Source organism: Lepus europaeus, unplaced genomic scaffold, assembly GCF_033115175.1.
Source record: "Lepus europaeus isolate LE1 unplaced genomic scaffold, mLepTim1.pri SCAFFOLD_28, whole genome shotgun sequence".
In the NCBI taxonomy this organism is placed as follows: Eukaryota; Metazoa; Chordata; class Mammalia; order Lagomorpha; family Leporidae; genus Lepus; species Lepus europaeus.
In genome coordinates, this window is record NW_026909158.1 from 615,902 (window position 1) to 640,607 (window position 24,706).

The window sequence follows — 24,706 nt, forward strand, 5'->3', positions numbered from 1 at the left end:
GGTACTAAAATGGGATGTGGGCTCCTAAGGGATGGGTTTTTTTAATGTAGCAAATATGCCTTCATATCGTTAGCCTCTGATAACTTCTGCAATTTCTGGGCCATGTGGCCCCGATGCTGACATCTGTATTTACAGCGGTGGATAGAGCGTGTCGGCGGCATGCTTCACCTGAAGACTGTAATGGCAATGTCATCCTAATAGGAGAGGACACTGCCCTTGCCGTGGCTGTATCAGCAGTAAGTGTTCCTGGACTGGCCCTTGGAAATAACCGTGGACTGCGAAGGCTTGCATGTTTAATGACCAAAACAATCTTACTGCTACTGGACTGTCCAATATAGCCGAAGAATTGGTTCAAGTTTGCTACCAAACCTCCTTTGTAATCAAAAATAATTGATATTTGGCTGTATGTTTCATCTCTCACCTAATGTCAGGCTGAAATGGTACTCAAAGACGGGTAAGACACTCAGCATCCTGTACCAACCTAAGACAGGGCTCTAGGCCAAGCTGCCAGAGTTACCGATGTCGGGTAAGGACAGGAATGACTGAGGGCAACCTAAGACAGAGGCCATTCTCAATTAAATAAAAAGGGGGTTGTGGCAGGTGTGGAAACAGCACCGCCGCCCTTGCAAAAAAATAATAATAATCGACGCCAAAAATATCAGGCCCTCCACAGAGCAGTAAAATACGATATACTGGACCTAGAGAAGACCATTGGTAAGCTAGAACAGTCTTTAAAGTAGTATTGCAGAACAGAAGGAGAATGGACTTATTGTTTTTTTTTTTTAAAAAAAAAAAGCGTTTGTGTGCTGCCTTAGGGAAAAAGTGCTACTTCTACACTGATCCATTCAGGGATCATCAGGGACTCTATGCCTAAACTAAGAAAAGCCCCGTAAAATTTTAAGATTAAAATTAGTACAAAAAGAAGAGGAGGGAATATAAGACCCCTGCTAAAAGTAAATATTAAAATAATTCTAGCAAGGGTTAAAAAGTTTGGCTGCTGACAGTAGCCATTCCTTAAGATAACTGTGTCTCCACCTGCCTGCAGAATAACCTTGGGAAACTGCCTTGTGAAGCTGCTCTGTGTCTGTGTAACGGTCTCACGCGATAACACTTGCAGGAGTCCGGAAAAGAGTTACAATAAGGTTCTGTGACTGAAAGGGCTAATCAAGAGACAAGATGGGGGAACTAAGGTTAACACTAACCAAATTTTTACTTCTGTATAATGGCTAAGCTTGTAAAACATGTGTTATTTTTAGAGAACAAAAAAGAACAGAAAGTCTCCAACCCCTTATCTTGTGACATACTAAGGTTTTACTGTTCTACTGCCATCCTCGTCCTTGCTTGCTTTAGCTGATAAGAAGAAACTGCCCGCGACCCCCCTCCCAAGCCCCTTACCTAGCAACCATTAATTACCCAATAAAATGCTAATAACCTGTAGCTTGCCCAATAGAATTGTAACACAATCAAATATGCTAATGCTGTGGTTTTAAGATTTAAATACTTTGTAAGCTATTGTTCGAGGCCGCTCTCTCTCTCTGCACCTTACCAGAGGGTGCTGCTGAGACGGCCCATTTGCAAATGTAATAAACTTCCCTCTTGCCTTTTGCATCGATTGGAGTGGAGTCTGTGTTTCTGGGGTCCGGTTTGTGGGACGCCGGCTTAAGGGGTCTTACAATACGAATGTGTAGAGCTAGTGTTCCAATTATGAATCAACTAGTTTTTCAACGGTAGAAAATTAAATGTTCCCTGATAAAACATAAAAAAAAAAGTCCATCGATAATATCCAGAAAACACAAACACAGAGGCTGTAGCAATATCCGGGATTGAGTTAGCCAAAACAAACCGGATATTTCCGGTTTAATCCAATCATACCCGGACAAACTGGTGTGGAATTCGTATGCAATGGACCGAGAAAATCACAGTAAAAATGGTTTTGGAGAAAAGCAAAGTCTTTACGTTAGGCAAGTGCATAAAATGACATCTACCCAAACAGAAATATCATGTTCGTTTGCCGCAGTTCCTCTAGCTTTCTCCCTAGCAAATACGAATGTGTAGAGCTGGTGTCTCCATGTGGAAACATTTAGTGTTTCCAAGCAAAAATTAAATGTTCCCTAATAAAAAACATTCAAAACAATAAAGTCCATCATTACTATATGGAAACACAAACACAGAGGCTTTCACAATATTTCGGATTGAGTTAGCTAAAACACAACCGGATATTTCTGGTTTCATCCAGTCATATCCGCACAAAGTGGTGTGGAATTCGTATGCAATGGACCGAGAAAATCACAGTAAAAATGGTTTTGGAGAAAAGCAAAGTCTTTTCATTAGGCAAGTGTATAAAATGTCATGGATACAAACATGAATGTCATGTTTTTTTGGCGCAGTTCCTCTAGCTTTCTCCCTAGAAAATACAAATGTGTAGAGCTGGTGTCCCCATGATGAAAAAATTAGTGTTTCTATGGTACAAAAATAAATGTTCCCTGATAAAAATACTCAAAACAATAAAGTCCATCAATAATATCCAGAAAACACAAACACAGAGTCTTTCACAATATTTCGGGTTGAGTTAGCCAAAACACAACCGAATATTTCTGGTTTCATCGAGTCATATCCGGACAAACTGTAGTGGAATTCGTATGCAATGGACCGAGAAAATCACAGTAAAAATGGTTTTGGAGAAAAGCAAAGTTTTTGCTTTAGGAAAGTGCATAAAATGTCATCGATACAAAGAGAAATATCATGTTTTTTTTTGCCGCAGTTCCTCTAGCTTTCTCCTAGAAAATACGAATCTGTAGAGCTGGTCTCTCAATTTGGAACCACTTAGTGATTCCAAGCACAAATTAAATGTTCCCTTATAAAAAACATTCAAAACAATAAAGTCTGTGGATTATATCAGGAATACAGAAACACAGAGGCTGTAGCATTCTCCGGGATTGAATTAGGCAAAACAAAACCGGATATATCCGGTTTCATCCAGGCATATCCGGTAAACTGGTGTGGAATTTGTATGCAATGGACCGAGAAAATCACAGTAAAAATGGTTTTGGAGAAAAGCAAAATCTTTTCATTAGGCAAGTGCATAAAATGTCATCGATACAAACAGAAATATCATGTTTGTTTGCCGCAGTTCCTCTAGCTTTCTCCCTAGAAAATACGAATGTGTAGAGCTGGTGTCTCCATGTGGAACCAATTAGTGTTTCAAAGGTACAAAATGAAATGTTCCCTGATAAAAACATTCAACACAAAAACGTGCGTTGATAATATCCAGAAAACACAAACACAGAGGCTTTCACAATATTTGACATTGAGTTAGCCAAGAGAACCGGATATTTCTGGTTTCATCCAGTCATATCAGGACAAACTGTTGTGGAATTCGTATGCTACGGACCGAGAAAATCACAGTAAAAATGGTTTTGGAGAAAAGCAAAGTCTTTTCGTAAGGCAAGTGCAAAAAAAATCTTCAATACAAACAGAAATATCATGTTTGTTTGTCGCAGTTTCTCTAGCTTTCTCCCTAGAAAATATGAATGTGTAGAGCTGGTGTCTCCATGTGGAACCAAGTAGTGATTCCAAGCCCAAAATTAAATGTTCCCTGATAAAAAACATTCAAAGCAATAAAGTCTGTGGATAATAAAAGGAATACACAAACACAGAGGCTGTAGCAATATCTGGGATTGGGTTAGCCAAAAGAAAACTGGATATTTCTGGTTTCATCCTTTCATACCCGGACAAACTGGTGTGGAATTCGTATGCAATGGACTGAGAAAATCACAGTAAAAATGGTTTTGGAGAAAAGCAAAGTCTCTTCATTATTCAAGTGTATAAAATGTCATGGATACAATGATGAATGTCATGTTTTTTTGCCGCAGTTCCTCTAGCTTTCTCCATAGAAAATACGAATGTGTAGAGCTGGTGTCTACATGTGGAACCAAGTAGTGTTTCAATGGTATAAAATTAAATGTTCCCTGATAAAAAATGTTCAAAAAATAAAGTCCGTGAATAATATCAGGAATACACAAACACAGAGGCTGTAGCAATATCTGGGATTGAGTTAGCCAAAAACAAAACCGAATATTTCCGTTTTCATCCAGTCATATCCGGACAAAGTGGTGTGGAATTCGTATGCAATGGTCCGAGAAAATCACAGTAAAAACGGTTTTGGAGAAAACAGTCTTTTCGTTAGGCAAGTGCATAAAATGTCATCTACACAAACATAAATATCATGTTTCTTTTCCGGAGTACATCTAGCTTTCTTCTTGTAAATACGAATGTGTAGAGCTGGTGTCCCCATGATGAACCACTTAGTGTTCCTACGGTACAAAATTAAATGTTCCCCGATTAAAATATTGAAAACAATAAAGCCCGTCGATAATATCCGGAATACAAAAACACAGAGGCTATAGCAATATTTCGGATTGAGTTAGCCAAAACACAACCGGATATTTCTGGTTTTATCCAGTCATATGCAGACAAAGTGGTTTGGAATTCGTTTACAATGGACCGAGAAAATCACAGTAAAAATGGTTTTGGAGAAAAGGAAAGTCTTTTCGTTAGGCAAGTGCATAAAATGTCATCGATACAACCAGAATTATCATGTTTGTTTGGCACAGTTCCTCGAGCTTTCTCCCTAGAAAATACGAATGTGTACAGCTGGTGTCTCCATGATGAACCAGTTAGTGTTTCAACGGTACAAAAAGAAATGCTCCCTGATAAAAACATTCAAAACAATAATGTCCATCGATAATATCCAGAAAACACAAACACAGAGGCTTTCACAATATTTCTGATTGAGTTAGCCACAACGCAACCAGATATTTCTGGTTTCATCCAGTCATATCCGGACAAACTGGTGTGGAATTCGTATGCAATGCACTGAGAAAATCACAGTAAAAATGGTTTTGGAGAAAAGCAAAGTGTTCTCATTAGGCAAGTGCAAAAAATGTCATCTATACAAACAGAAATATCATGTTTACCACAGTTCCTCTAGCTTTCTCCCTAGAAAATACGAATGGGTAGAGCTGGTGTCCCCATGATGAACCAATTAGTGTTTCAACGGTACAAAATTAAATGTTCCCTGATAAAAACATTCAAAGCAATTATGTCCGTCGATAATATCCGGAAAACACAAACACAGAGGCTTTCACAATATTTCGGATTGAGATAGCCAAAACACAACCGCATATTTCTGGTTTCATCCAGTCATATCTGAACAAAGTGGTGTGGAATTCGTATGCAATGGACCGAGAAAATCACAGTAAAAATGCTTTTGGAGAAAAGCAAATTCTTTTCATTAGGCAAGTGCATAAAAAGTCATCGATACAAACAGAAATATCATGTTTGTTTTCCGCAGTTCCTCTAGCTATCTCCCTAGAAATTACAAATGTGTAGAGCTGGTATCTCCATTTGGAAACAATTAGTGTTTCCAAGCAAATAATTAAATGTTCCCTGATAAAAAAACATTCAAAGCAATAAAGTCCAAGGACAATATCAGGAAAACACAAACACAGAGGATGTAGAAATATCTGGGATTGAGTTAGCCAAAAAAAAACCAGATATCTCCGGTTTCATCCAGTCATATCCGGACAAACTGGTGTGGAATTCGTATGCAATGGATCGAGAAAATCACAGTAAAAATGGTTTTGGAGAAAAGCAAAGTCTTTTCATTAGGCAAGTGCATAAAATGTCATCGATACAAACAGAATTATCATGTTTATTTGCCACAGTTCCTCGAGCTTTCTCCCTAGAAAATACGAATGTGTACAGCTGGTGTCTCCATGATGAACCAGTTAGTGTTTCAACGGTACAAAATGAAATGCTCCCTGATAAAAACATTCAAAACAATTATGTCCATCGATAATATCCAGAAAACACAAACACAGAGGCTTTCACAATATTTCTGATTGAGTTAGCCACAACGCAACCAGATATTTCTGGTTTCATCCAGTCATATCCGGACAAACTGGTGTGGAATTCGTATGCAATGCACTGAGAAAATCACAGTAAAAATGGTTTTGGAGAAAAGCAAAGTGTTCTCATTAGGCAAGTGCAAAAAATGTCATCTATACAAACAGAAATATCATGTTTGTTTCAGCAGTTCCTCTAGTTTCTCCCTAGAAAATACGAATGTGTAGAGCTGGTGTCTCCAGGTGTAACCAATTACTCGATCCAAGCTCAAAATATAATGTTCCCCGGTAAAAAACATTCAAAACAATAAAGTCCATGGATAATATCCAGAAAACACAAACACAGAGCCTGTAGCAATATGTGGGATTGAGTTAAGCAAAACACAACCGGATATTTCCGGTTTCATCCAGTCATATCCGGGCAAACTGCTGTGTAATTCGTATGCAATGGAGTAAGAAAATCACAGTAAAAATGGTTTTGGGGAAAAGCAAAGTCTTTTCATTAGGCAAGCAGATAAAATATCATCGATAAAAACAGAAATATCATGTATGTTTCCCGCAGTTTCTCTAGCCATCTCCCTAGAAAAAACGAATGTGTAGTGCTGCTGTCTCCATGTGGAACCAATTAGTGTTTCCAAGCAAAAAATTAAATGTTCCCTGATAAAAACATTCAAAACAATAAAGTCCATGGATAATATCCGGAAAACACAAACACAGAGGGTGTAGCAATATCTGGGATTGAATTAGCCAAAACAAAACCGGATATTGCCGGTTTCATCCAGTCATATCCGGACAAACTGGTGTGGAATTCCTATGCAATGGACCGAGAAAATCAGAGTAAAAATGATTTTGGAGAAAAGCAAAGTCTTTTCATTAGGCAAGTGCATAAAATGTCATCTACACAAACATAAATATCATGTTTACCGCAGTTCCTCTAGCTTTCCCCTAGAAAATACGAATGGGTAGAGCTGGTGTCCCCATGTGGAACCAATTAGTGTTTCAACGGTACACAATTAAATGTTCCCTAATAAAAATATTCAAAACAATAACGCTCATCGATAATATCTGGAATAAACAAACACAGAGGCTTTCACAATATTACTGATTGAGTTAGCCAAAACACAACCGCATATTTCTGGTTTCATCCAATCATATCCGGACAAACTGGTGTGGAATTCATATGCAATGGACCGAGAAAATCACAGTAAAAATGGTTTTTGAGAAAAGCAAATCTTTTCTTTAGGCAAGTGCATAAAATGTCATCTATACAAACAGAAATATCATGTTTGTTTGCCGCAGTTCCTCTAGCATTCTGCCTAGAAAATACGAATGTGTAGAGCTGGTGTCTCCATGTGGAGCCAACTAGTGTTTCCAAGCAAAAAATTAAATGTTCGCTGATAAAAAACATTCAAAACAATAAAGTCTGTGGATAATATCCGGAAAACACAAACACGGAGGCTTTCACAATATTTCGGATTGAGTTAGCGAAAACTCAACTGGATATTTCTGGTTTCATCCAGTCATATCCGCACAAAGTGCTGTGGAATTCGTATGCAATGGACCGAGAAAATCACAGTAAAAATGCTTTTGGAGAAAAGCAAAGTCTTTTCCTTAGGCAAGTGCATAAAATGTCATCGATACAAACAGAAATATCATGTTTGTTTTCCGCAGTTCCTCTAGCTTTCTGCCTAGAAAATAAGAATATGTAGAGCTGGTGTCTCCATGTGGAACCAATTACTGTATCCATTCCGAAATAAAATGTTCCCTGGTAAAAAAACATTCAAAACAATAAAGCCCATTGATAATATCCAGAAAACACATATACAGAGGCTGTAGCAATATCTGGGACTGTGTTAGCCAAAACATTACCAGATATTTCCGGTTTCATCCAGTGATATCTGGTCAAACTGGTGTGGAATTCATATGCAATGCACCGAGAAAATCACAGTAAAAATGCTTTTGGAGAAAAGCAAAGTCTTTTCATTAGGCAAATAGTCAAAATGTCATCGATACAAACAGAAATATCATGTTTGTTTGCTGCAGTTCCTCTAGCTATCTCCCTAGAAATTACAAATGTGTAGAGCTGGTATCTCCATTTGGAACCAATTAGTGTTTCCAAGCAAATAATTAAATGTTCCCTGATAAAAAAAACATTCAAAACAATAAAGTCCATCGACAATATCAGGAAAACACAAGCACAGAGGCTGTTGCAATATTTCGGATTGAGTTAGCCAAAACAAAACCGGATATCTCCGGTTTCATCCAGTCATATCCAGACAAACTGGTGTGGAATTCGTATGCAATGGACCGAGAAAATCACAGTAAAAATGGTTTTGGAGAAAAGCAAAGTCTTTTCATTAGGCAAGTGCATTAAATGTCATCTACACATACATAAATATCATGTTTGCCACAGTTTCTCTAGCTTTCTCCTTTGAAAATACGAATGTGTAAAGCTGGTGTCCCCATGATGAACCACTTAGTGTTTCTACGGTACAAAATTAAATGTTCCCCGATTAAAATATTGAAAACAATAAAGCCCATCGATAATATCCGGAAAACACAAACACAGAGGCTGTAGCAATATTTCGGATTGAGTTAGGCAAAACACAACCGGATATTTCTGGTTTCATCCAGTCATATTCAGACAAAGTGGTTTGGAATTCGTATACAATGGACAAGAAAATCACAGTAAAAATGGTTTTGGAGAAAAGGAAAGTCTTTTCGTTAGGCAAGTGCATAAAATGTCATCTATATAAACAGAATTATCATGTTTGTTTGCCACAGTTCCTCGAGCTTTCTCCCTAGAAAATACGAATGTGTAGCGCTGCTGTCTCCAGGTGTAACCAATTACTCTATCCAAGCTCAAAATAAAATGTTCCCCAGTAAAAAACATTCAAAACAATAAAGTCCATGGATAATATCCGGAAAACACAAACACAGAGGCTGCAGCCATATCTGTGATTGAATTAGCTAAAACAAAACCGGATATTTCCGCTTTCATTCAGTCATATCCGGACAAACTGGTGTGGAATTCCTATGGAATGGACCGAGAAAATCAGAGTAAAAACGATTTTGGAGAAAGCAAAGTCTTTTTGATAGGCAAGTGCATAAAATATCATCTACACATGTTGTTGTTGATTTCTCCACAATGTTGCAGTGGGTTCGTTTCTGAGAAGAGCAGCGTGGTGGGGGCAAGAGGCGCGGAGTCAACACACAGACCCCGGGAGTCCGGTGAGAGCAGGCTTGAGGCGAGAAGCCTGCAGACTCGTTTATTACAGTTGGTACAACAGCTTATATAGCCCAGACCAGCCAATCTAGTCAAGGGGCGGTCCATACCCCAACCAATCACAGCCTGTTGCCAGGGAGTTTCCAGAGCCATCCAATCACAGCCTGTCACCAGGCAGTTTCAAATCCATCCAATCACAGCCTTTTGCCAGGCAGTTTCCAGAGCCATCCAATCACAGCCTGTTGCTAGGCAGTTTCAAAGCCATTACTGACTAACTGACGCTCACTTGCCAGTGGCCACCTTCGCATGGCCTTCTCATTCCACTACATACACAAACATAAATATCATGTTTACCACAGTTCCTCTAGCTTTCCCCTAGAAAATACGAATGGGTAGAGCTGGTGTCCCCATGTGGAACCAATTAGTGTTTCAACGGTACAAAATTAAATGTTCCCTGATAAAAACATTCAAAACAATTACGTCTGTCGACAATATCCGGAAAACACAAACACAGAGGCTTTCACATTATTTCGGATTGAGTTAAGTAAAACACAACCGGATATTTCTGGTTTCATCCAGTCATATCCGCACAAAGTGGTGTGGAATTCGTATGCAATGGACCGAGAAAATCACAGTAAAAATGGTTTTTGAGAAAAGCAAATCTTTTCATAGGCAAGTGCATAAAATGTCATCTATACAAAGAGAAATATCATGTTTGTTTGCCGCAGTTCCTCTAGCTTTCTCCCTAGAAAATAAGAATGTGTAGAGCTGGTGTCTCCATGTGGAACCAATTAGTGTTTCCAAGCAAAAAATTAAATGTTCGCTGATAAAAAACATTCAAAACAATAATGTCCATGGATAATATCCGGAAAACACAAACACAGAGGCTGTAGCAATATCTGGGATTGAATTAGCCAAAACAAAACCGGATATTTCCGGTTACATCCAGTCATATCCGCACAAACTGGTGTGGAATTCCTAAGCAATAGACCGAGAAAATCAGAGTAAAAATGGTTTTGGAGAAAAGCAAAGTCTTTTCGTTAGGCAAGTGCATAAAATGTCATCTATACAAAGAGAAATATCATGTTTACCACAGTTCCTCTAGCTTTCTCCCTAGAAAATACGAATGGGTAGAGCTGGTGTCCCCATGATGAACCAATTAGTGTTTCAACGGTACAAAATTAAATGTTCCCTGATAAAAACATTCAAAACAATTACGTCCGTCGATAATATCCGGAAAACACAAACACAGAGGCTTTCACAATATTTCTGATTGAGTTAGCCAAAACACAACCGCATATTTCTGGTTTCATCCAGTCATATCTGAACAAAGTGGTGCGGAATTCGTATGCAATGGACCGAGAAAATCACAGTAAAAATGCTTTTGGAGAAAAGCAAATTCTTTTCGTTAGGCAAGTGCATAAAAAGTCATCAATACAAACAGAAATATCATGTTTGTTTTCCGCAGTTCCTCTAGCTATCTCCATAGAAATTACAAATGTGTAGAGCTGGTATCTCCATTTGGAAACAATTAGTGTTTCCAAGCAAATAATTAAATGTTCCCTGATAAAAAAACATTCAAAACAATAAAGTCCAAGGACAATATCAGGAAACACAAACACAGAGGCTGTAGCAATATCTGGGATTGAGTTAGCCAAAACAAAACCAGATATCTCCGGTTTCATCCAGTCATATCCGGACAAACTGGTGTGGAATTCGTATGCAATGGATCGAGAAAATCACACTACAAATGGTTTTGGAGAAAAGCAAAGTCTTTTCGTTAGGCAAGTGCATTAAATGTCATCTACACATACATAAATATCATGTTTGCCACAGTTCTTCTAGCTTTCTCCCCAGAAAATACGAATGTGTAAAGCTGGTGTCCCCATGATGAACCACTTAGTGTTTGTACGGTACAAAATTAAATGTTCCCTGATTAAAATAAGGAAAACAATAAAGTCCGTCGATAATATCCAGAAAACACAAACACAGTGGCTTTCTCAATAGTTCGGATTGAGTTAGCCAAATCACAACCGCATATTTCTGGTTTCATCCAGTCATATCCGGACAAACTGGTGTGGAATTCATATGCAATGACCGAGAAAATCAGAATAAAAATGGTTTTGTAGAAAAGCAAAGTGTTTTAGTTAGGCAAGTGCATAAAATGTCATCTATACAAACAGAAATATCATGTTTGTTTGCCACAGTTCCTCTAGCTTTCTCCCTAGAAAATACGAATGTGTAGAGCTGGTGTCTCCAGGTGTAACCAATTACTCTATCCAAGCTCAAAATAAAATGTTCCCCGGTAAAAAACATTCAAAACAATAAAGTCCATGGATAATATCCAGAAAACACAAACACAGAGCCTGTAGCAATATCTGGGATTGAGTTAAGCAAAACACAACCGGATATTTCCGGTTTCATCCAGTCATATCCGGACAAACTGCTGTGTAATTCGTATGCAATGGAGTAAGAAAATCACAGTAAAAATGGTTTTGGAGAAAAGCAAAGTCTTTTCACTAGGCAAGCAGATAAAATATCATCGATAAAAACAGAAATATCATGTTTGTTTACCGGAGTTCCTCTAGCTATATCCCTAGAAATAATGAATGTGTAGAGTTGGTGTCTCCATGTGGAACCAATTAGTGTTTCCAAGCAAAAAATTAAATGTTCCCTGATAAAAAACATTCAAAACAATAATGTCCATTGATAATATCCGGAAAACACAAACACAGAGGCTGCAGCAATATCTGGGATAGAATTCGCCAAAACAGAACCGGATATTTCCGGTTTCATCCAGTCATATCCGGACAAACTGTTGTGGAATTCCTAAGCAATAGACTGAGAAAATCAGAGTAAAAACGATTTTAGAGAAAAGCAAAGTCTTTTCGTTAGGCAAGTGCATAAAATGTCATCTACACAAACATAAATATCATGTTTACCGCAGTTCCTCTAGCTTTCTCCCTAGAAAATACGAATGGGTAGAGCTGGTGTCCCCATGATGAACCAATTAGTGTTTCAACAGTACAAAACTAAATGTTCCCTGATAAAAATCTTCAAAACATTTACGTCCATCTATAATATCCGGAAAGCACAAGCACAGAGGCTTTCACAATATTTCGGATTGAGTTAGCTAAAACACAACCGCATATTTCTGGTTTCATCCAGTCATATCCGCACAAAGTAGTGTGGAATTCGTATGCAATGGACCGAGAAAATCACAGTAAAAATGCTTTTGGAGAAAAGCAAAGTCTTTTTGTTAGGCAAGTGCATAAAATGTCATCGATACAAACAGAAATATCATGTTTGTTTACCGCAGTTCATCTAGCTTTCACCCTAGAAACTATGAATGTGTAGAGCTGGTGTCCCCAGGATAAACAAATTAGTGTTTCTATGGTACAAAATGAAATGTTCCCTGATAAAAACATTCAAAATAATAAAGTCCATCGATAACATCCAGAAAACACAAACACAGAGGCTTTCACAATATTTCAGATTGAGTTAGCCAAAACAAAAGCGCATATTTCTGGTTTCATCCAGGGATATCCACACAAAGTGCTGTGGAATTCGTATGCAATGGACCGAGAAAATCACAGTAAAAATGCTTTTGGAGAAAAGCAAAGTCTTTTCCTTAGGCAAGTGCATAAAATGTCATCGATACAAGCAAAAATATCATGTTTGTTTGCCAGAGTTCCTCTAGCTTTCTGCCTAGAAAATAAGAATATGTAGAGCTGGTGTCTCCATGTGGAGCCAATTACTGTATCCATTCACAAATAAAATGTTCCCTGGTAAAAAAAACATTCAAAACAATAAAGCCCGTTGATAATGTCCAGAAAACACATACACAGATGCTGTAGCAATATCTGGGATTGTGTTAGCCTAAACATTACCAGATATTTCCGGTTTCATCTAGTGATATCTGGTCAAACTGGTGTGGAATTCATATGCAATGGACCGAGAAAATCACAGTAAAAATGGTTTTGGAGAACAGCAAAGTCTTTCCACTAGGAAAATAGATAAAATGTCATCGATACAAACAGAAATATCATGTTTGTGTGCCTCAGTTCCTCTAGCTATCTCCCCAGAAAATACGAATGTGTAGAGCTGGTATCTCCATTTGGAACCAATTAGTGTTTCCAAGCAAATAATTAAATGTTCCCATTCAAATCAATAAAGTCCATCAAAAATATCAGGAAAACACAAACACAGAGGCTGTAGCAATATCTGGGATTGAGTTAAGCAAAACACAACCGGATATTTCTGGTTTCATCCAGTCATATCCAGACAATGTGGTGTGGAATTCGTATGCAATGGGCCAAGAAAATCAGAGTAAAAACGGTTTTGGAGAAAAGTAAAGTCTTTTCGATAGCAAGTGCATAAAATGTCATCTATACAAACAGAAATATCATGTTTGTTTGCCACAGTTCCTCTAGCTTTCTCCCTAGAAAATACGAATGTGTAGAGCTGGTGTCTCCATGTGGAACCAATTAGTGATTCCAAGCTCAAAATTACATGTTCCCGGATATAAAACATTCAAAAGAATAAAGTCCGTGGATAATATAAGGAATACACAAACAGAGAGGCTGTAGCAATATCTGGGATTTAGTTAGCCAAAACAAAACCGGATATTTCTAGTTTCATCCAGTCATATCTGGACAAACTGGTGTGGAATTCGTATGCAATGCACCGAGAAAATCACAGTTAACATGGTTTTGGAGAAAAGCAATGTCTTTTCTTTAGGCAAGTGCATAAAATGTCATCTATACAAACTGAAATATCATGTTTGTTGCCACAGTTCCTCTAGCTTTCTCCCTAGAAAATATGAATACGTAGAGCAGTTGTGTCCCTGTGGAACCATTTACTGTATCCAAGCTCAAAATAAAATGTTCCCCGATAAAAAATATTCCAAAAAGTAAAGTGTGTGTATAATATCCGGAAAATTCAACACAGAGGCTGTAGGAATATTTGGGATTGAGTTAGCCAAAACAAATCCGGATATTTCCGGTTTCATCCATTCATGTCCGGACAAACTGTTGTGGAATTCGTTTGCAATGGACCGAGAAAATCACGGTAAAAATGGTTTTTGAGAAAAGCAAATCTTTTCGTTAGGCAAGTGCATAAAAAGTCATCTATAAAAACAGAAATATCATGTTTGTTTGCCGCAGTTCCTCTAGCTTTCTCCCTAGAAAATACGATTGTGTAGAGCTGGTGTCTCCATGTGGAACCAATTAGTGTTTCCACGCTAAAAATAAAATGTTCCCTGATAAAAAACTTTCAAAACAATAAAGTCCGTGGATAATATCAGGAATACACAAACCCAGAGGCTGTAGCAATATCTGGGATTGAGTTAGCCAAAACACAACTGGATATTTCCGGTTTCATCCAGTCATATCCGTACAAACTGGTGTGGAATTCGTATGCAGTGTATCGAGAAAATCGCTATAAAAATGGTTTTGGAGAAAAGCAAAGTTTTTTCTTTAGGCAAATGCATAAAATGTCATCGATACAAACAGAAATATCATGTTTGTTTGCCGCATTTCCTCTAGCTTTTTCCCTAGAAAGTACGAATGTGTAGAGCTGGTGTCCCCATGATGAACCAATTAGTGTTTCAACGGTACAAAATTAAATGTTTCCTGATAAAAATATTCAGAACAATAAAGTCCATCGATAATATCCAGAAAACACCAACAAAGAGGCTTTCACAATATTTCTGATTGAGTTAGACAAAACACAACCGGATCTTTCTGGTTTCATCCACTCATATCCGGACAAACTGGTGTGGAATTCATATGCAACGGACCGAGAAAATCACAGCAACAATGGTTTTGGAGAAAAGCAAAGTCTTTTTGTAAGGCAAGTAGATAAAATGTCATCTAGACGAACAGAAATATCATGTTTGTTTGCCGCTGTTCCTCTAGCATTCTCCCTAGAAAATACGAATACCTAGAGTTGGTGTCTCCATGTAGAACCAATTAGTGCTTCCAAGCACAAAATTAAATGTTCCCTGATAAAAAACATTCAAAATAAAAAAGTCCGTTGATAATATCCAGAAAACACAAACACAGAGGCTGTAGCAATATCTGGAATTGAGTTAACCAAAAAGAAACCGGATATTTCTGGTTTCATCCAGTCATATCCGGACAAAGTGGTGTGGAATTCGTATCCAATGGACCGAGAATATCAAAGTAAAAATGGTTTTGGAGAAAAGCAAAGTGTTTTCATTAGGCAAGTGCATAAAATGTCATCGATAAAAACAGAAATATCATGTTTGTTTGCCACAGTTCCTCTAGCTTTCTCCCTAGAAAATATGTATGTGTAGAGCTGGTGTCTCCATGTGGAACCAATTAGTGATTCCAAGCACAAAATTAAATGTTCGCGGATAAAAACATTCAAAACAATAATGTCTGTGGATAATATCCAGAAAACACAAACACAGAGGCTGTAGCAATATCTGGGATTGAGTTAGCCAAAACAAAACCGGTTATTTCCGGTTTCATCCAGTCATATCCGGACAAGCTGGTTTGGAATTCGTATGCAATGGACCGAGAAAATCGCAGTAAAAATGGTTTTGGAGGCCGGCGCCGTGGCTCAACAGGCTAATCCTCCGCCTTGCGGCGCCGGCACACCGGGTTCTAGTCCCGGTCGGGGCACCGATCCTGTCCCGGTTGCCCCTCTTCCAGGCCAGCTCTCTGCTGTGGCCAGGGAGTGCAGTGGAGGATGGCCCAAGTGTTTGGGCTCTGCACCCCATGGGAGACCAGGATAAGCACCTGGCTCCTGCCATCGGAACAGCGCGGTGCGCCGGCCGCAGCGCGCTACCGCGGCGGCCATTAGAGGGTGAACCAACGGCAAAGGAAGACCTTTCTCTCTGTCTCTCTCTCTCTCTCACTGTCCACTCTGCCTGTCAAAAAAAAAAAATGGTTTTGGAGAAAAGCAAAGTCTTTTCATTAGGCAAGTGCATAAAATGTCATCGATACAAATATAAGTTCGCTGTAGATGTTTGGATTGATTTCTGGTGTTTCTATTCTGTTCCATTGGTCTATCCATCTGTTTCTGTACCAATACCATGCTGTTTTGATAACAACTGCCCTGTAGTATGTCCTGAAATCAGGTATTGTGATGCCTCCGGCTTTGTTTTTATTGTACAGGATTGCTTTGGCTATTCGAGGTCTTCTGTGTCTCCATATGAATTTCAGCATCATTTTTTCCAGATCTGAGAAGAATGTCTTTGGTATCTTGATTGGTATTGCATTGAATGTATACATTGCTTTTGGGAGAATAGACATTTTGATGATATTGCTTCCTCCAATCCATGAGCATGGAAGATTTCTCCATTTTTTGGTATCCTCTTCTATTTCTTTCTGTAAGGTTTTGTAGTTTTCATCGTAGAGATCTTTAGCGTCTTTGGTTAAGTTTATTCCAAGGTATTTGATTGTTTTTGTAGCTATTGTGAATGGGATTGATCTTAGAAGTTCTTCCTCAGCTGTGGCATTGCCTGTGTATACAAAGGCTGTTGATTTTTGTGGATTGATTTTATATCCTGCTACTTTGCCAAACTCTTCGATGAGTTCCAGCAGTTTCTTAGAAGAGTTCTTTGGGTCCCCTAAATAAAGAATCATATCATCTGCAAAGAGGGATAGTTTGAGTTCTTCCTTCCTGATTTGTATCCCTTTAATTTCTTTTTCTTGCCTAATAGCTCTGGCTAAAACTTCCAGAACTATATTGAATAGCATTGGTGAGAGTGGGCATCCCTGCCTGGTACCAGATCTCAGCGGAAATGATTCCAACTTTTCCCCATACAATAGGATGTTGCCGTGGGTTTTTCATGTATTGCTTTGATTGTATTGAGGAATGTTCCTTCCATACCCAGTTTGCTTAGAATTTTCATCATGAAAGGGTGTTGTATTTTATCAAATGCTTTCTCTGCGTCTATTGAGAGAATCATATGGTTTTTCTTCTGCAGTCTGTTAATGTAGTGTATTACGTTGATTGTTTTGCGAATGTTGAACCATCCCTGCATACCGGGGATGAATCCCACTTGGTCTGGGTGGATGATCTTTCTGATGTGTTGTTGCATTCTATTGGCCAGAATTTTATTGAGTATTTTTGCATCTATGTTCATCAGGGATATTGGTCTGTAATTCCTTTCAATGTTGCATCTCTTTCTGGATTAGGAATTAAGGTGATGCTGGCTTCATAGAAAGAATTTGGGAGGATTCCCTCTTTTTCGATTGCTCTGAATAGTTTGAGAATAATTGGAGTTAGTTCTTCTCTAAATGTCTGGTAGAACTCAGCAGTGAATCCATCTGGCCCTGGGCTTTTCTTTGTTGGGAGGGCCTTTATTACTGTTTCAATTTCTGTGTCAGTTATGGGTCTGTTTAGGTTTCCTATGTCTTCCTGGCTCAATTTAGGTAGGTTGTATGTGTCCAAGAATCTGTCCATTTCTGATAGATTTCCCTGTTTGCTGGCATACAAGTCCTTGTAGTAATTTCTGATGAATCTTTTTATTTCTGTGGTGTCTGTTGTTATCTTTCCCTTTTCGTCTCTGATCCTATTGATTTGGGTCTTTTCTCTTCTTTTTTTAGTGAGTTGGGCCAATGGGGTGTCAATTTTGATTATTTTTTCAAAAAACCAGCTCCTCGTTTGGCTGATTTTTTGTAATATTTTTTTGGATTCAATCCTGTTGATTTCTTTTTTGATTTTAATTATTTCTCTTCTCCTACTGGGTTTGGGTTTGGTTTGCTGCAGATTTTCTAGATCCTTGAGATGACTTGAAAGCTCATCTATTTGGTGCCTCTCCAATTTCTTGATGTAGGCACCTATTGATATAAACTTTCCTCTTAACACTGCTTTTGTTGTATCCCATAGGTTTTGGTATGTTGTGCTGTTATCCTCATTTACTTCCAGAAAATTTTTGATTTCTCTTTTAATTTCTTCTATGACCCATTGTTCATTCAGGAGCATGTTGTTCAATCTCCATGTGTTTGCATGTGCTCTGGGGATTCCCGAGTTGCTAATTTCCAATTTCATTCCTTTGTGGTCTGAGAAGCTGCATAGTATGATTCTAATTCTTTTGAATTTGCTGAGACTTGCTTTATGGCCTAGTATGTGGTCAATCCTAGAGAAGGTTCCATGTACTGCTGAGAAGAATGTAAAGTCCTTAGATGTAGGATGAAATGTTCTGTAGATATCTGTTAGATCCATTTGGGCTATAGTGTCATTTAAATCTGCTGTCTCCTTGTTGATCTTCTGTCCTGATGACCTGTCTATCTCTGAGAGTGGAGTATTGAAGTCCCCCAATACTATTGTATTGGGGTCTAAGTCTCCCTTTAAGTCCCTTAACAAGTCTTTTAAATAAGCTGGTGGCCTGTGATTGGGTGCATATACATTGATAATTGTTATATCTTCCTGTTGAATGGATCCCTTAATCATTATATAGTGCCCCTCTTTGTCTCTCCTAACAGCTTTGTGGTAAAGTTTATGTTGTCCGATATTAAGATGGCTACGCCCGCTCTTTTTTCATTTCTGTTGGCATGGTATATCTTTTTCCAGCCTTTCACTTTCAGCCTATATGGATCATTGTTGGATAGATGGGTTTCTCGTAAGCAGCAAAAAGATGGGTTTTGTTCCTTAACCCAATCAGCCAATCGGTGTCTTTTAATTGGAGAGTTCAAACCATTAACATTCAATGTGACTATTGATAAGGAGTAACTTTGCCCTGCCATTTGCCAAAGATACTTTCTAATATATGGTTTGAGATTCCTGTGATCTTTCGGTGTGAGGTTTCCTTCCTTTACCTTCTTTCATATTGGTGACCGTGTTTCTGTGTTTCTGTATGTAAGACATCTTTAAGCATCTTTTTTTAGGGCTGGACGAGTGGCGACAAATTCTTTCAATTTCTGTTGTGAAAGTTCTTTATTTCACCTTCATTCACAAATGAGAGCTTTGCATGACATAATATTCTGGGTTGGCAGTTTTTCTCTCTTAGTGCCTGGGCTATGTCTCGCCATTCTCTCCTAGCTTGTAGGGTTTCTTTAGAGAAGTCAGCAGTGAGTCTAATTGGAGATCCTCTGAGAGTAATCTGGCGTTTCTCTCTTGCACATTTTAGGATCTTTTCTTTATGTTTCACTGTGGTGAGTTTGATTACGACGTGTCGTGGTGAGGATCTCTTTTGGTCATGTTTATTAGGGGTTCTATGAGCTTCCTGTACTAGGATATCTCTGTCCTTCTCCAAACCTGGGAAATTTTCTGCTAGTATCGCACTAAAAAGGCCTTCTAATCCTTTCTCCCTCTCCATTCCTTCAGGAACTCCTAGGACCTGAATGTTGGGTTTTTTAATAGTATCCTGTACATTCCCGACAATATTTTTTAGATTTCTAATTTCCTCTTCTTTTCTTTGGTTTGCCTGTTTCCTTTCCTGTTCTCTGTCTTCTAATTCTGATATTCTCTCTTCTGCTTCACCCATTCTGAACGGGGCCATCAAAGAAGGAGGTACCTTTCTCCGAAGGGAGGAGAGAACTTCCACTTTGACTATGACCCTATCGGAATAAGATTAAAGTCAGCGAACTCTAAAGGCTTCCATAGCCATGGCAACTCATGTCTAGAGCCTAGGGAGGTTACTGACGCCATGAACAGGAGTGTCAAATTGTTAAACCAGCAACAGGAGTCACTGTGTACTTACACCTCATGTGGGATCTGTCCTTAATGTGTTGTCTAATGTGAAGTGATGCTATAACTAGTACTGAAACAGTACTTTTATACTTTGTGTTTCTGTGTGGGTACAAACTGATGAGGTCTTCACTAATTATATACTGAATTGATCTTCTGTATATAAAGAGAATTGGAAATGAAAAAACAACCTGGTGTTAAATTGGAAATGGCATAGAAAATTAATTAATTTTTTAAAACAAAATGTTCCCATTATGAACCAATTAGTGTTTCTACGGTACAAAATGAAATGCTCCCTGATAAAAACATTCAAAACAATAACTCTATCGATAATATCCAGAAAACACAAACTCAGAGGCTTTCACAATAGTTCGGATTGAGTTAGCCAAAACAAAAACGGATATTTGTGGTTTCATCTAGTCATATCCAGACAAAGTGGTGTGGAATTCGTATGCATTGGACCGAGAAAATCACAGTGAAAATGGTTTTGGAGACAAGCAAAGTCTTTTCGTTAGGCAAGTGCATAAAATGTCATCTATACAAACAGAAATATCATGTTTGTTTGCCGCAGTTCCTCTAGCTTTCTACCTAGAATGTACGAATGAATAGAGTTGGTGTCCTCATGATGAACAAATTACTGTTTCAACGGTACAAAATTAAATATTCCCTGCTAAAAGCATTCAAAACAATAAAGTCCATCACAATATCCAGAAAACACAAACACAGAGGTTTTCACAGTATTGCAGATTGAGTTAGCCAAACCACAACCAGATATTTCTGGTTTCCCCCAGTCATATCCAGACAAAGTGGTGTGGAATTCTTATGCAATGGACCGAGAAAATCACAGTAAAAATGGTTTTTGAGAAAAGCAAAGTGTTTTCGTTAGGCAAGTGCATAAAATGTCATTGATACAAACAGAAATATCATGTTTGTTTGCCACAGTTTATCTAGTTTTCTCCCTAGAAAATACGAATGTGTAGAGCTGATGTCTCTATGTGGAACCAATTAGTGTTTCCAAGCACAAAATTAAATGTTCCCTGATAAAAAACATTCAAAACAATAAAGTCCGTGGATAATATCAGGAATACACAAACACAGAGGCTTTCACAATAATTCGGATTGAGTTAGCCAAAACACAACCGGATATTTCCGGTTTCATCCAGTCACATCCGGACAAACTGGTGTGGAATTCGTATGCAACGGACTTAGACAATCACAATAAAAATGGTTTTGGAGAAAAGCAATGTCTTTTCATTAGGCAAGTGCATAAAATGTCATCGACACAAACAGAAATATCATGTTTGTTTGCAGCAGTTCCTCTAGCTTTTTCCCTAGAAAATACGAATATAGAGCTGTTGTCTCCATGTAGAACCATTTACTGTATCCAAGCTCAAAATAAAATGTCCCCCAATAAAAAACATTCAAAACAATAAAGTACGTTGATAATATCCAGAAAATACAAACACAGAGGCTGTAGCAACCAAGATGAGCCGAGCAGCTGGAGAGGAGCCAGAGCCACAGAATCTCGCCAGCGCGGGAACCCGAGGAGGGTAAGACAAAGACCTCAGAAACCCAAGACATTGGGGGGGGGGACAGAGGCCTCTCCCTTCACTCACCAAGCAAAACAAAGTGCACTGCGATTTTACATATGTAAAGCGCAGCCAAACTCAGTAACTTTAGCGAAACTGGAGAACACTTTGAGGGCTACATAAACTCTTTGTGTGGTCCCAGGGGTAGATCAAACAAATACTCACAGAGGCCAGATTTCAACTACCCTCAACCCCACTCCCAACTGAGACAAAAAAAGAGAGAGAGAGAGAGAGAGAGAGAGAGCGAGCCAGCAAGGAGCAAGTGAGTGAGCAATCTGGGAGAGTCACTCTTTACACAGCCTTAAACCTAAAAAATCAAGCATAGCTCTCTGGCCACACCCATCACAGCCCCTAAGGATTCAACAAAGCAGACAGCTCACTTAGAGGCATAGTATAACGAGAAAAAAAACACCACAGCAAAGAGAAAAAAAAACACCATAAATTATCTCCAACATGCCAAACAACAAACATAGAAGCCGAGGTAACAACAGCAAGGAAGACACTATGACGCCCCCAAGCGAACAAGACACGCCAATGCAAGATTATGAAGATGAAGAGATAGAGGAAATGCAAGAAGCAGATCTCAAAAAATGATAAGAACATTAAGAAGTTCTCAAAAACAAATTCTTGAACTACAGAAATCCTTAATGGACAAGATAGAAAATCTCTCCCGTGAAAATGAAATATTAAGGAGGAATCAAAATGAAATGAAACAACTAGTAGAACAGGAAACTGAGATAGTGAAAAAAAACACAATGAAATGAAGAACTCAATAGATCAAATGGCAAACACATTAGAGAGCCTTAAAAACAGAATGGGTGAAGCAGAAGAGAGAATATCGGAATTAGAAGACAGAGAACAGGAAAGGAGACAGTCAAATCAAAGAAAAGAAGAAGAAATCAGAAATCTAAAAAATACTGTCAGGAATCTACAGGATACTATTAAAAAACCCAACATTCGGGTTCTAGGAGTTCCTGAAGGCATGGAAAGGAAGAAAGGATTAGAAGGCCTTTTTAGTGAGATACTAGTAGAAAATTTCCCATGTTTGGAGAAGGACAGAGACATCCTAGTACAGGAAGCTCATAGAACCCCTAATAAACATGATCAAAAGAGATCCTCACCACGACACGTCGTAATCAAACTCACCACAGTGAAACACAAAGGAAAGATCCTAAAATGTGCAAGAGAGAAACGCCAGATTACTCTCAGAGGATCTCCAATTAGACTTACAGCTGACTTCTCATCAGAAACCCTACAAGCCAGGAGAGAATGGCGAGACATAGCCCAGGTACTAAGAGAGAAAAACTGCCAGCCCAGAATACTATATCCTGCAAAGCTCTCATTTGTGAATGAAGGTGAAATAAAGACCTTTCACAGCAAACAGAAATTGAAAGAATTTGTCGCCACTCGTCCAGCCCTGCAAAAGATGCTTAAAGATGACTTACATACAGAAACACAGAAACACGGTCACCAATATGAAAGAAGTTAAAGGAAGGAAACCTCACACCAAAAGATCACAGGAATCTCAAACCATATATTAGAAAGTATCTTTGGCAAATGGCAGGGCAAAGTTACTCCTTCACAATAGTCACATTGAATGTTAATGGCTTGAACTCTCCAATTAAAAGACACCGATTGGCTGATTGGGTTAAGGAACAAAACCCATCTTTTTGCTGCTTACGAGAAACCCATTTTCCAACAATAATCCATATAGACTGAAAGTGAAAGGCTGGAAAAAGATATACCATGCCAACAGAAATGAAAAAAGAGCGGGCGTAGCCATCTTAATATCGGACAACATAAACTTTACCACAAAAACTAACAGGAGAGACAAAGAGGGGCACTGTATAATGATTAAGGGATCCATTCAACAGGAAGATATAACAATTATCAATGTATATGCACCTAATCACAGGGCACCAGCTTATTTAAAAGACTTGTTAAGGGACTTAAAGGGAGACTTAGACCCCAATACAATAGTATTGGGGGACTTCAATACTCCACTCTCAGAGATAGACAGGTCAACAGGACAGAAGACCAACAAGGAGACAGCAGATTTAAATGACACTATAGCCCAAATGGATCTAACAGATATCTACAGAACATTTCATCCTACATCTAAGGACTTTACATTCTTCTCAGCAGTACATGGAACCTTCTCTAGGATTGACCACATACTAGGCCATAAAGCAAGTCTCAGCAAATTCAAAAGAATTAGAATCATGCCATGTAGCTTCTCAGACCATAAAGGAATGAAATTGGAAATTAGCAACTCGGGAATACTCAGAGCACATGCAAACACATGGAGATTGAACAACATGCTCCTGAATGAACAATGGGCCATAGAAGAAATTAAAAGAGAAATCAAAAATTTTCTGGAAGTAAATGAGGATAACAGCACAACATACCAAAACCTATGGGATACAACAAAAGCAGTGTTAAGAGGAAAGTTTATATCAATAGGTGCCTACATCAAGAAATTGGAGAGGCACCAAATAGATGAGCTTTCAAGTCATCTCAAGGATCTAGAAAATCTGCAGCAAACCAAACCCAAACCCAGTAGAAGAAGGGAAATAATTAAAATCAAAAAAGAAATCAACAGGATTGAATCCAAAAAAAAACATTACAAAAAATCAGCCAAACGAGGAGCTGGTTTTTTGAAAAAATAAACAAAATTGACACCCCATTGGCCCAACTCACTAAAAAAAGAAGAGAAAAGACCCAAATCAATAGGATCAGAGATGAAAAAGGAAACATAACAACAGACACCACAGAAATAAAAAGAATCATCAGAAATTACTATAAGGACTTGTATGCCAGCAAACAGGGAAATCTATCAGAAATGGACAGATTCTTGGACACATACAACCTACCTAAATTGAGCCAGGAAGACATAGGAAACCTAAACAGACCCATAACTGACACAGAAATTGAAACAGTAATAAAGGCCCTCCCAACAAAGAAAAGCCCAGGACCAGATGGATTCACTGCTGAGTTCTACCAGACATTTAGAGAAGAACTAACTCCAATTATTCTCAAACTATTCAGAACAATCGAAAAAGAGGGAATCCTCCCAAATTCTTTCTATGAAGCCAGCATCACCTTAATTCCTAAACCGGAAATAGATGCAGCATTGAAAGAGAATTACAGACCAATATCCCTGATGAACATAGATGCAAAAATACTCAATAAAATTCTGGCCAATAGAATGCAACAACACATCAGAAAGATCATCCACCCAGACCAAGTGTGATTTATCACTGGTATGCAAGGATGGTTCAACGTCCATAAAACAATCAACGTAATACACTACATTAACA